Here is a 12,704-nt window from a genome sequence, read left to right as displayed (position 1 = left end):
TACAATTACACCTAACACTACATTATAATTAAATTAATTACCTAAACTAAATACAATTAATTACAATTTAAATAAATTACCTAAAGTACGAAACCCCCCCCCACTAAATTACAGAAAATAATAAAATAATTACAAGAATTTTAAACAAATAACACCTACTCTAATCCCCCTAACAAAATATAAAAGCCCCCCAAAATAAAAAAAATCCCTACCCTACACTAAATTACAAATTGCCCTTAAAAGGGCCTTTTGCGGGGCATTGCCCCAAAGTAATCAGCTCTTTTACCTGTAAAAAAAAAAGTACAAATACACCCCCCAACATTAAAACCCACCACCAACACAACCAACCCTACTCTAAAACCCACCAAATCCCCCCTTAAAAAACCTAACACTATCCCCTTGAAGATCACCCTACCTTGAGAAGTCTTCACCCAACCGGGCCGAAGTCCTCCATGAAGCTGGCAGAAGTGGTCCTCCAGACGGGCAGAAGTGGAGACATCTTCTATCTTCATCCATTCGGCGTGGAGCGGCTCCATCTTCAAGACATCCGACGCGGAGCATCCTCTTCTAATGACATCCGACGACTGAATGAAGGTTTCTTTAAATGACGTCATCCAAGATGGCCTCCATTCAATTCCAATTGGCTGATAGAATTCTATCAGCCAATCGGAATTAAGGTAGAAAAAATTCTCTTGGCTGATCCAATCAGCCAATAGGATTAAGCTCGCATTCTATTGGCTGATCCAATCAGCCAATAGAATGCCAGCTCAATCCTATTGGCTGATTGGATCAACCAATAGGATTGAACTTCAATCCAATAGGATTTTTTTCTACCTTAATTCCATGTTGGATGTCTTGAAGATGGAGCCGCTCCGCGCTGGATGGATGAAGATAGAAGATGCCACCTGGATGAAGATGTCTGCCCATCTGGAGGACCACTTCTGCCCGTCTGGAGGACCACTTCTGCCGGCTTCGTGGAGGACTTCAGCTCAGTTGGGTGAAGACTTCTCAAGGTAGGGTGATCTTCAAGGGGTTAGAATTAGGTTTTTTTAAGGGGGGATTGGGTGGGTTTTAGAGTAGGGTTGGTTGAGTTGGTGGTGGGTTTTAATGTTGGGGGGTATTTGTACTTTGTTTATACAGGTAAAAGAGTTGATTACTTTGGGGGCAATGCTCTGCAAAAGGCCCTTTTAAGGGCTATTTGTAATTTAATGTAGGGTAGTGCTTTTTTATTGTGGAGGGCTTTTTTTATTTTGTTAGGGGGATTAGAATAGGTGTAATTAGTTTAAAATTCTTGTACTGTAATTATTTTATTATTTTCTGTAATTTAGTGTTTTTTTTTTCTTCCGTACTTTAGATAATTTATTTAAATTTTAATTAATTGTATTTAGTTTAGGGAATTATTTTAATTATAGTGTGGTGTTAGGTGTAATTGTAACATAGGTTAGGTTTTATTTTACAGGTAAATTTGTCTTTATTTTAACTAGGTAGTTATTAAATAGTTAATAACTATTTATTAACTATTGTACCTAGTCAAAATAAATACAAAGTTGCCTGTAAAATAAAAATAAACCCTAAGATTGATACAATGTAACTATTAGTTATATTGTAGCTATCTTAGGGTTTATTTTACAGGTAAGTATTTAGTTTTAAATAGGAATAATTTAGTTAATGAAAGTAATTTTATTTAGATTTATTAAAATTATATTTTAGTTAGGGGGGGTTAGGTTTAGGGTTAGACTTAGGTTTAGGGATAAATACATTTACTATAGTGGCAGCGACGTTGGGGACGGCAGATTAGGGGTTAATAAATGTAGTTAGGTTGCGGCGACATTGGGGGCGGCAGATTAGGGGTTAATAAATATAATGTAGGGTTCGGCGATGTTGGGGGCATCAAATTAGGGGTTTATAAGTATAATGTAGGTGGCAGCGGTGTCCGGAGCGGCAGATTAGGGGTTAATAATATAAAGCAGATGTCGGGGATGTCGGGGGCGTCAGATTAGGGGTTAATAAGTGTAAGATTAGGGGTGTTTAGACTCGGGGTTCATGTTAGGGTGTTAGGTGTAGACATAAATGTATTTTCCCCATAGGAATCAATGGGGCTGCGTTAGAAGCTGGCTTGTGAGTGTTTAGTGGGATTCTGAATATACCCGGCGTGAACTACTGTTTGTACGTTGTTTTGCCTAAAAGACCCTGTGGACACAGCAATATCTACCAAGAGACTCTGGGACTATGGGTATGCGGTTTTGCCTGTGACAGCCTGACCAGAGACCACGGACCTTTGAGAACTAGTGCTCGGCTATACTTGGGAGCTGCAGTTTGCACATACGGTGACGGAAGGGGAGACCCACTGCACCAGAAGAGAGTTCGTGGTGAGCAAGTGCCTGGGGCTTTTTGCTTCTTGTGCCATATTCATACCTCATTCTGTTTGAGGTTGGAAAGTGTGAGTGTGTTTTTGTCACTGTTACTTTTGTATTAAAATTCAAGTTTTACTATACTACACTCAGATTAGTTCCTTGCACTCCTGTCTCCTTTCTCTTTTGGCTGCGTTAGAAGCTGAACGCTGCTTTTTTGCAGGTGTAGTTTTTTTTTCAGCCTGCTCTCCCCCATTGATTCCTATGGGGAATACGTACACAAGCACGTTTTACCTGCTCACCGCTACCGTAAGCAGCACTGGTATTGAGGTGAGATGTGGAGCAAAATTTTTCTCTTCGCTCACTTTTTTGCGGTTAACGCCGTGTTTGTAAAAACCTGTAATACCAGCGCTGTCTGCAAGTGAGCAGTGAGGGAAAACTGCTCCTTAGCACCGCACCCCTGTTAACGCAAAACTCGTAATCTAGGTGTTAGTTAATGATACTAATTTTATTTAGATTTATTTAAATTATATTTAAGTTAGGGGGTGTTAGGGTTAGTGTTAGACTTAGATTTAGGGATTAATACATTTAATATAGTGGCAGCGACATTGGGGGTGGCAGATTAGGGGTTAATAAATATAATGTAGGTGGCGGCGATGTCCGGAGCGGAAGATTAGGGGTTAATAAGTATAATGTAGGCGTCGGCGATGTCGGGGGCGGCAGATTAGGGGTTAATAAGTATAAGATTAGGGGTGTTTAGACTCGGGGTTCATGTTAGGGTGTTAGGTGTAAATATAAAATGTGTTTCCCCATAGGAATCAATGGGGCTGCGTTACTGAACTTTACGCTGCTTTTTTGCAGGTGTTAGACTTTTTCTCAGCCGGCTCCCCCTATTGATGTCTATGAGGAAATCGTTCACAAGCACGTACGACCAGCTTACCACTGACTTAAGCAGCGCTGGTATTGGAGTTCGATATGGAGCTTAATTTTGCTCTACGCTCACTTCTTGCCGTTTAACGCCCGGTTTCTAAAAACCCGTAATACCAGCGCTGTAGGTAAGTAAGTGGTGAGAAAAAACTGCTCGTTAGCACCGCACAGCTCATAACGCAAAACTCGTAATCTGGCCGTTTTTTTTCAGTAGTAAGATAATTAACACCATGCTTTTTATTTGGGCCAATATCACCCCTCACTAATTTATTCCTGAGGTTTTTTTACTCTCCCTAAATTTGGAAAGGCCTCAATTTGAGAATTTGATTTTTTCTGCTGCTGTACTATGCATTATTATTGAATAAGAGGCTTTGTGTTCATTTTAAGGAAAAGTGTGGGGCTGTTGCATTTTTTGCTTGTCTTTGGACGCAGGGTTAGCAGAGACCCATTAACAATGTGCACACTTAAACATTGATAAAAAACTGAGTGCAGTCCCTTCCGAAAAGGAGATGTTTGCACTTAATTACAAAACTTTACAAAGAACCCTCACTGCAGACATGTCTTCATGGCGTTCCCAACACATAACGTGGTTGGGTAGAATCCAGGTCACAAAGATGAATGTTCTGCCACGGATACTATATATACTCCAGACAGTACCAATTACTATCCCTTCTAATTTCTTAGACACCCTCCAGAAAGTAATATTCGATTATATTTGGGATAGAAGAAAAGCTAGAATAAATAAAAAAATTATGTGCATGGACATTAAGGATGGAGGCTTGGGAGTCCCTAACTTGACGAAATATAGACAGGCTGTCTTCCTGCAAAGGGTGATAGACTGGTATACAAACTATGAACACAAGGCATAGGTGAGGTTGGAACATGATATCACAGAACAGAGACATCTGGGGGCACTATGTTGGCAGAGACGGGCGACCTTTCCAGATAAGATCACACAAAATACACTCATTCTAGAAATGTTGAAAGCGTGGGATAGGATCCTGACTGAATACCCGCACATCTCATCCAGGTTCTCACCCTTGACTCCGCTTACCGATAATATAGACTTTCCCCCGGGGACGGGCCTCCTCAGACAAGCCCCTGCCACAGAAAATAATAGAGTAATCATGATGGTGCATTTAGGGAACGAACAGCATCTTTATACTAGCCCTGAACTGATGGAGTCAGGCCTCATGGCATTCAGTAATTGGTTTGTCTTGAGACAGTACCACTCTTACATTTATAAACATAAAGATAGGAATAACTTTTTACGCTCACTAACCCCGTTTGAGGCCTTATGCAACTCTAAGGCTCCCATTAGAAGAGCTCTCTCACTAACATATGCCCTTCTACAGTCCACAACAAATATCCCATATTATATTGATAGTTGGGAGAAAGAACTGGGGATCGACTTGACCGACACAGACAGAACACTAATATTCTCGACAGTGACTAGAATATCTGCATCCAGCAGATTGATTGAGATGAATTTAAAAATAATTCAGAGATGGTACCTTACCCCTGCCAGACTCCATAAACTATTCCCCACTCGTAGTGATAGATGTTGGAGATGCGGAGTACATTTAGGCACTATGTCCCACATATGGTGGACATGTCCCCTAATAGTGGGAATGTGGAGGGAAGTAGCACGTGAGATGTCGGTTATGTTGGGTATTTCTCTGCCTGTGGACCCCCTATTGTGGCTCTTTAATATCATCCCATGCAAGATATCAAAGGATAGAAGGTAGAATTTACTATTTATTGGTAGCAACAGTCTCAAAAAATTAATGGTAAAAAATTGGAAAAGCAGAATAGTACCAGATATAGCACAATGGCTACACATTTTTAATCAAATTCTTGAGCTAGAGGAGTACTCCTACTTGACTAACAAGAACATAGATTCATATGCCCAAATGAAAGTGATATGGGAGGACTATGTGAACTCCAGATCCCAGGTTCCATAGAAAGAAGTTTCTCACGCAGTTTCACGACGAAATTAATCACTCAGACATTGTTGTTTCTCACACAAATATATTTTTCATTTTACTGTATGTTTGTTTGTTTGTTTGTTTAAAGCTTTAAATACTAACTGACAGCATTATTCTTTGTCAACAGACTGTATACCTTGAACTTGATATCATCAATGTGATTTTTCCTCTAACGAAATGTAACATGCACTGTCTGTACAAACCTTACTAATATATCAATAAAGCTGTTTCAAAAAAAAAAAAAAAACTGAGTGCAGTGCTCATTCTGTTGTTTGTAACATAGATTGTCACAAAGATTATCTGTTATACTCAGTATCTTAATTATAAGGCCTTTAGTACGTTTTTTTCAATTCAGCGACAGCAAAATGTTTCTTGTATTCTTAAAAGGATTTTATTTTTTCACTAAATTTCAAGTAATAGAAATAGCCCCTCTAATAAGATTTTACATATATATTAACTTCTAGTTATAAATGCGCGGAAATCTTATTTTTGCTTTATTTAATACATATTTCAATTAAACTTACTATTTTCAGAGTGTATTGAAATACTAGTAAAATTTATGGTAAATACAAGTTCCAATAAATAATCTGTGAAATTTTGCTGGTATTAATTTACAGCTAGATTACGAGTTTTGTGTTATGAGCGGTGCGGTACTAACTTGCAAGTTATTGTCACCGCTCACTTACCTACAGCGCTGGTATTACAGGTTTACAAAAACCCGGCATTAGCATGCAAAAAGTGAGTGTAGAGCAAAATTGAGCTCCATACCGCACTCCAATACCAGCACTGCGGTGAGCGGCGGTAAGATGGTTTTACGTGCTCGTGCACGATTTCCCCATAGACATCAATGGGGAGAGCCGGCTGAAAAAAAGTCTAACACCTGCAATAAAGAAGAGTAAAGCTCCGTAGCGCAGACCCATTGATTCCTATAGGGAAAGAAAATTTGTTTACACCTAACTCCCTAACATAAACCCTGAGTCTAAACACCCCTAATCTTACACTTATTAACCCCTAATCTTCTGCCCCCGACATCGCCGACACCTACATTATACTTATTAACCCCTAATCTGCCGCCCCGACATCGCCGACACCTACATTATACTTATTAACCCCTAATCTGCTGCCCCCCCCCAACATCACTGACACCTATATTATACTTATTAACCCCTAATCTGCCGCCCCTGACATCGCTGACACCTACATTATATTTATTAACCCCTAATCTGCCACCCCAACATCGTCAACACCTACATTATACTTATTAACCCCTATTCTGCAGCCCCAACATCGACGCCACCTACCTACATTTATTATCTCCTTATCAGCCACCCCCACTACACTAAAGTTTTTAACCCCCATTCCTAACCATAAGTCTAACTCTAACACCCACTAACTTTAATGTAATTAAAATAAATCTAAATATAACCTACTATTAATAACTAAATAATACCTATTTAAAACTAAATACTTACCTGTAAAATAAACCCTAAGCTAGCTACAATATTACTAATAGTTACATTGTAGCTATCTTAGGTTTTATTTTTATTTCACAGGCAAGTTTGTATTTATTTTAACTAGGTAGAATAGTTAGTAATTAGTCATTAATTATTACTAGATACCTAGCTAAAATAAATACAAATTTACCTATAAAATAAACCTATTCTGAGTTATACTAACACCTAACCTTACACTACAATTAAATAAATTACATTAATTAAATACAATTAACTAAATTATAAAAAAACCCCACTAAATTACACAAAATAAACAAAGAAATTATCAGATATTTAAACTAATTACACCTAATCTAATAGCCCTATCAAAATAAAAAAAAGCCCCCCCAAAATAAAAAAAACACCCTAGCCTAAACTAAACTACCAATAGCCCTTAAAAGGGCCTTTTGCAGGGCATTGCCCCTGAAAAGGGCATTTGGATGGGCATTGCCCTTAAAAGGGCATTTAGCTCTTTTTCAAGTTACAGGTAAAAGAGCTGATTTCTTTGGGTCAATGCCCCGCAAAAGGCCCTTTTAAGGGCTATTGGTAGTTTAGTTTAGGCTAGGGTTTTTTTATTTTGGGGGGCTTTTTTATTTTGATAGGGCTATTAGATTAGGTGTAATTAGTTTAAATATCTGATAATTTCTTTTTTTATTTTGTGTAATTTAGTGGTTTTTTTTTTGTAATTTAGGTAATTGTATTTAATTAATGTAATTGATTTAATTGTAGTGTAAGGTTAAGTATTAGTGTAAGGCAGGTTATGTTTTATTTTACAGGTAAATTTGTATTTATTTTAGTTAGGTAGTTAGTAAATAGTTAATAACTATTTAGTAACTATTCTACCTAGTTAAAATAAATACAAGCTTGCCTGTAAAATAAACATAAACCCTAAGCTAGTTACAATGTAACTATTATTTTACAGGTAAGTATTTAGTTTTAAATAGAAATTATTTAGGTAATGATAGTAGGTTTTATTTAGATTTATTTTAATTATATTTAAGTTAGGAGGTGTTAGGGTTAGACTTAGGTTTAGGGGTTAATAAATTTAGTATAGTGGCGGCAACGTTGGGGGCGGCAGATTAGGGGTTAATAAATGTAGGTAGGTGGGGGCGATGTTAGGTGCGGCAGATTAGGGGTTAATAATATTTAACTAGTGTTTGTCATGTGATAGTGCCACGGTTTAGGGGTTAATATGTTTATTATAGCGGTGGCGATGTCGGGAATGGCAGATTAGGGGTTAATAATTTTATTTTAGTGTTTGTGATGCCGGAGGGCCTCGTTTGAGGGGTTAATAGGTAGTTTATGGGTGTTAGTGTACTTTTTAGCACTTTAGTTATGAGTTTAATGTTACGGCTTTGTAGCGTAAAACCCATAACTACTGACTTTCAGTTTTCGGTATGGATCTTGGCGGTATAGGGTGTACCGCTCACTTTTTGGCCTCCCAGGCAGACTCGTAATACTGGCGCAAAGGAAGTCCCATTGAAAAAGGACTTTTTGAAAGCTGCGGTAATTACTTTGCGTTACGGCCAAAAAAGTGTGCGGTGCCTCTAAACCTGCAAGACTCGAAAAACCAGCGGTAGTGAAAAACAGCCTTAACGCTGCTTTTTTACTCATACAGCAAAACTCGTAATCTAGCCGTTAGTTTTGAGTTTTTGTTGTTTTTCTCAGTATAGGCCACAATTATCTTTTGTATTATTATTATTATTATTGTACCATTTGTAACTATGCCGGCATTTCTTTAAGGATGAGCAAATATATAATCAGTTTATCAATGTTTAAATACATTTTAAATTAATATTATAAAATGGCCCAAAACTCTGTATTATTTATCTGCAAACTCTAGAAACATTTGTGTAATAATAATTATAATTATTATTATTAATAATAATAATAATAATATTCTATTGTAAAGTACAAGAGATTCAGATGACACAATATTTCAGCTTCTGCTGTTGTTTCAGGGGGAAGACAGCTTATGAGAAAAGCATAATAAGCACAATAAAAAAGGGACTCCGTACCCAAGAACACAAATTTATACAGTTTATTATTTATTAAGTGATCCAGCAAGCAAACAATGACATAAAACTGTAAATAATGCAGCAATACACATAAACAGTGATAGATGATGAACAAAATATATTCACTAAGAAAACAGTAAGCAAGTAGCTTTCCACAGACAAGCAATGCAAACAAGATAATTAAAGGGACCTTAAACTGCTGGGCAAAATTACAATAGGGTTGTTATTGTTACTACTCACTAAGGCCTAGATTTAGAGTTTGGTGTTAGCCATCAAAAGCAGCGTTAAGGGGTCCTAACGCTGCTTTTTACCGCCCGCTGGTATTTAGAGTCAGCCAGGAAAGGGTCTACCGCTCACTTTCTTTCCGCGACTCCAGGCTACCACAGATCCCCTTACGTCAATTGTGTATCCTATCTTTTCAATGGGATTTGCCTAACGCTGGTATTTGGAGTCTTGGAACAAGTGAGCGGTAGAGCCTCTACCGACAAGACTCCTACCGCCAAAAAAAGTCAGTAGTTAAGAGCTTTATGGACTAACGCCGGAACATGAAGCTCTTAACTACTGTGCTACAAAGTACACTAACACCCATAAACTACCTATGTACCCTTAAACCAAGGCCCCCCCCACATCGCCAACCCTATAATAAAATTTTTTAACCCCTAATCTGCCGACCGGACACCGCCGCCACATACATTATAGCTATGAACCCCTAATCTGCTGCCCCTTACATCACCGACACCTATATTATATTTATTACCCCCTAATCTGCCCCCCCCCCATGTCGCTGCTACCTAACTACACTTATTAACCCCTAATCTGCCGACCGGACCTCGCCGCCACTATAATAAATGTATTAACCCCTAAACCGCCGCACTCCTGCCTCGCAAACACTATAATAAATTTTATTAACCTCTAATCTGCCCTCCCTAACATCGCTGCCACATACCTACAATTATTAACCCCTAATCTCCCACCCGCAATGTCGCCGTTACTATAATAAAGTTATTAACCCGTAAACCTAAGTCTAACCCTAACCCTAACACCCCCCTAACTTAAATATAATTTAAATAAAACGAAATAAATTTACTATTATTAAATAAATTATTCCTATTTAAAACTAAATACTTACCTATAAAATAAACCCTAATATAGCTACAATATAACTAATAGTTACGTTGTAGCTATTTTAGGATTTATATTTATTTTACAGTCAACTTTGTATTTATTTTAACTAGGTACAATAGCTATTAAACAGTTAATAACTATTTAATAGCTACCAAGATAAAATAAGTACAAAATATTTCTTAAGGGTGTGCTGGAAAAAAAAGCAGCGTTAGCACCGCGGGTCTTTACCGACAAAACTCTAAATCTAGGCGTATGTTATCAGTTTTCCTCTTGTGTCTGCAGATATCTTTAAAGCCGTTTTCCTATTTTAATCTCTTAGAGATACCAGTTGGTCAAACTTCACATCTTCTTAGGCCAATTAAATTGCTGGCTTTTCATTTGGGCAGCAGCTGCATTGCTTTATATTACTACGACTTCTGCCAAAGCCTAAGATGGCAGCACACAGTATGTAAGGCTCTGAAATGACATGCAAACAAAATATAGCCTGAGGATTAGTAATCATTGCGTTGAAGTTATTTTAATGTCCCTTTAAAAATAAACTAGCTAATAAAGGACAATACAAATACTCATGAAAAAAATACATATCTGGTTAAACAATATACAAGGAAACAGTCGGCTAGATTTAGAGTTTTGTCGGTAAGGACCCGCGTAGCTAACGCCGGCTTTTTTCTGGCCGCACCATAAAAATAACTCTGGTATTGAGAGTCCACAGAAAGGCTGCGTTAGGCTCCAAAAAAGGAGCGTAGAGCATATTTAACGCAGCTTCAACTCTCAATACCAGAGTTGCTTACGCAAGCGGCCAGCCTCAAAAAACGTGCTCGTGCACGATTCCCCCATAGGAAACAATGGGGCTGTTTGAGCTGAAAAAAAACCTAACACCTGCAAAAAAGCTGCGTTCAGCTCCTAACGCAGCCCCATTGTTTGCTATGCGTAAACACTTCCTACGTCTGCACCTAACACTCTAACATGTACCCCGAGTCTAAACACCCCTAACCTTACACTTATTAACCCCTATTCTGCCGCCCCCGCTATCGCTGACCCCTGCATATTATTATTAACCCCTAATCTACTGCTCCGGACACCGTCGCTACTTACATTATCCCTATGTACCCCTAATCTGCTGCCCTAACATCGCCGACCCCTATATTATATTTATTAACCTCTAATCTGCCCCCCACAACGTCGCCTCCACCTGCCTACACTTATTAACCCCTAATCTGCCGAGCGGACCTGAGCGCTACTATAATAAAGTTATTAACCCCTAAGAAATCCCAAAGAAAATAGGGACATTTGGCAAGTACATCAAATTATACACCAATGTATATGTAAACATTTCTTAAAAATAAATAAAGTAGTTCAAATATTTCCTTTTTTTGCATAAATTAATATTTCACAGAATATCTTTCTAAAAGTGCAGCATTCAGTAAAGAAAATTCTGATGCACTTTTGCTGCTGATATTTCTCCTTACAAGGTCTACACTTTGCACCCCTCTTAAACTTGCAATCTGACTTTATCAAAAAGGACATAGTTGGAGCAGAGCATCTGCATGTGGATACAAGGTCAAAATACCATTTAATTCAAGGCTAAAAAGCTTCATAATTGCATTGAAATATTTTCTCCCCATGTGGTTTATTTATCAAAAATGATTGGAATTAAATTGATTCTAAATGAGTCATTTATCAACATGCACTTTATAGCATCTGATTATTAAAGTACTATGCTTTTAGTTCTATATTTGCATTAGTGAGTGATTAGGAGGTCCTCACATACAGAAAAAAAAAGGGAATGAGATTCCTGTTTGAAAAAAAAGCACCATTAATCATATGAATGCTATGTACTTATCGCACACACTGTCAGATAAATAAATAAATAAATAAAGGAGCACTCACGTCTGATTCTGGGATCTAATTATTAGTGTCTATGTAATGATTTTTTTCCCCAGAACAAACAGTAATGTTCTACATAATCTGAAGAGGTTTGTCCAACTACTTTATGAGAAAATCTATTATTGGGAAGTGAAAAATAACACCCAAAATATTACATGTAACCAGCTTGTTTTGTTCACATATATTGTACTTCTAATGATTAAACAACGAAGTGTTCTAATTAAAAGCTTCTTTCATTATTTTCTGTATTTTTTTGCTCTACTTCTTAACAACTGATCGGTACACTGCTGCTTCATTTCACTTAATTGCCTTCTTAATTGAGTCTCTTTAAAACCGGATATATAGACTTAGCAAAACCTTCTACTGGTAAGTAGAACAGACAATAAAAAAAAAACTGTAACAAGTCAAATGTATTTTCCTGCTCCCAAGTATAATCAAGAAGTCAGTAATGAATTCAGAAAAAAAAAAAAATCTTCTATCAAGGTTTAACAAAGCAATCTAAAAGCTGGCTCATTTCCTGTAACATTTCTCTGACTCAAATTAGATCATTTTCTCATTTTTATTAAACTGCGAGTGTGCTTAAGCCATGTCAACACAATGCATTATTTATATGCAGGACTGTAGCTGGACTATGGGCTACGTTTTATCCTAGATGCATATATCTGAAAATGAGGAGACTGTATTGAGTGTGCTGTGCTCCTGTAATAGATGGTAGTAATCTTGATGAGGCGCGGAAGCTGTTTGCATGTCCATCGATCCTGCTTTGTACTCAGACCAGAATCTATTCAACTGTGCTGTAATTTAGCATTAAGACACACATTATGGAAATCCTATACACACCTGGCACTATGCTGATACGTTTCTTCATATATTAATGCTGACATAAAAAAAAATTGAATTTTAAACATTATATAA

This window comes from Bombina bombina, chromosome 2 (genome assembly GCF_027579735.1).
Source record: "Bombina bombina isolate aBomBom1 chromosome 2, aBomBom1.pri, whole genome shotgun sequence".
Taxonomy (NCBI): Eukaryota; Metazoa; Chordata; class Amphibia; order Anura; family Bombinatoridae; genus Bombina; species Bombina bombina.
The sequence above is the reverse complement of the archived record's forward strand: the minus strand, read 5'-3'. Positions refer to the sequence as shown.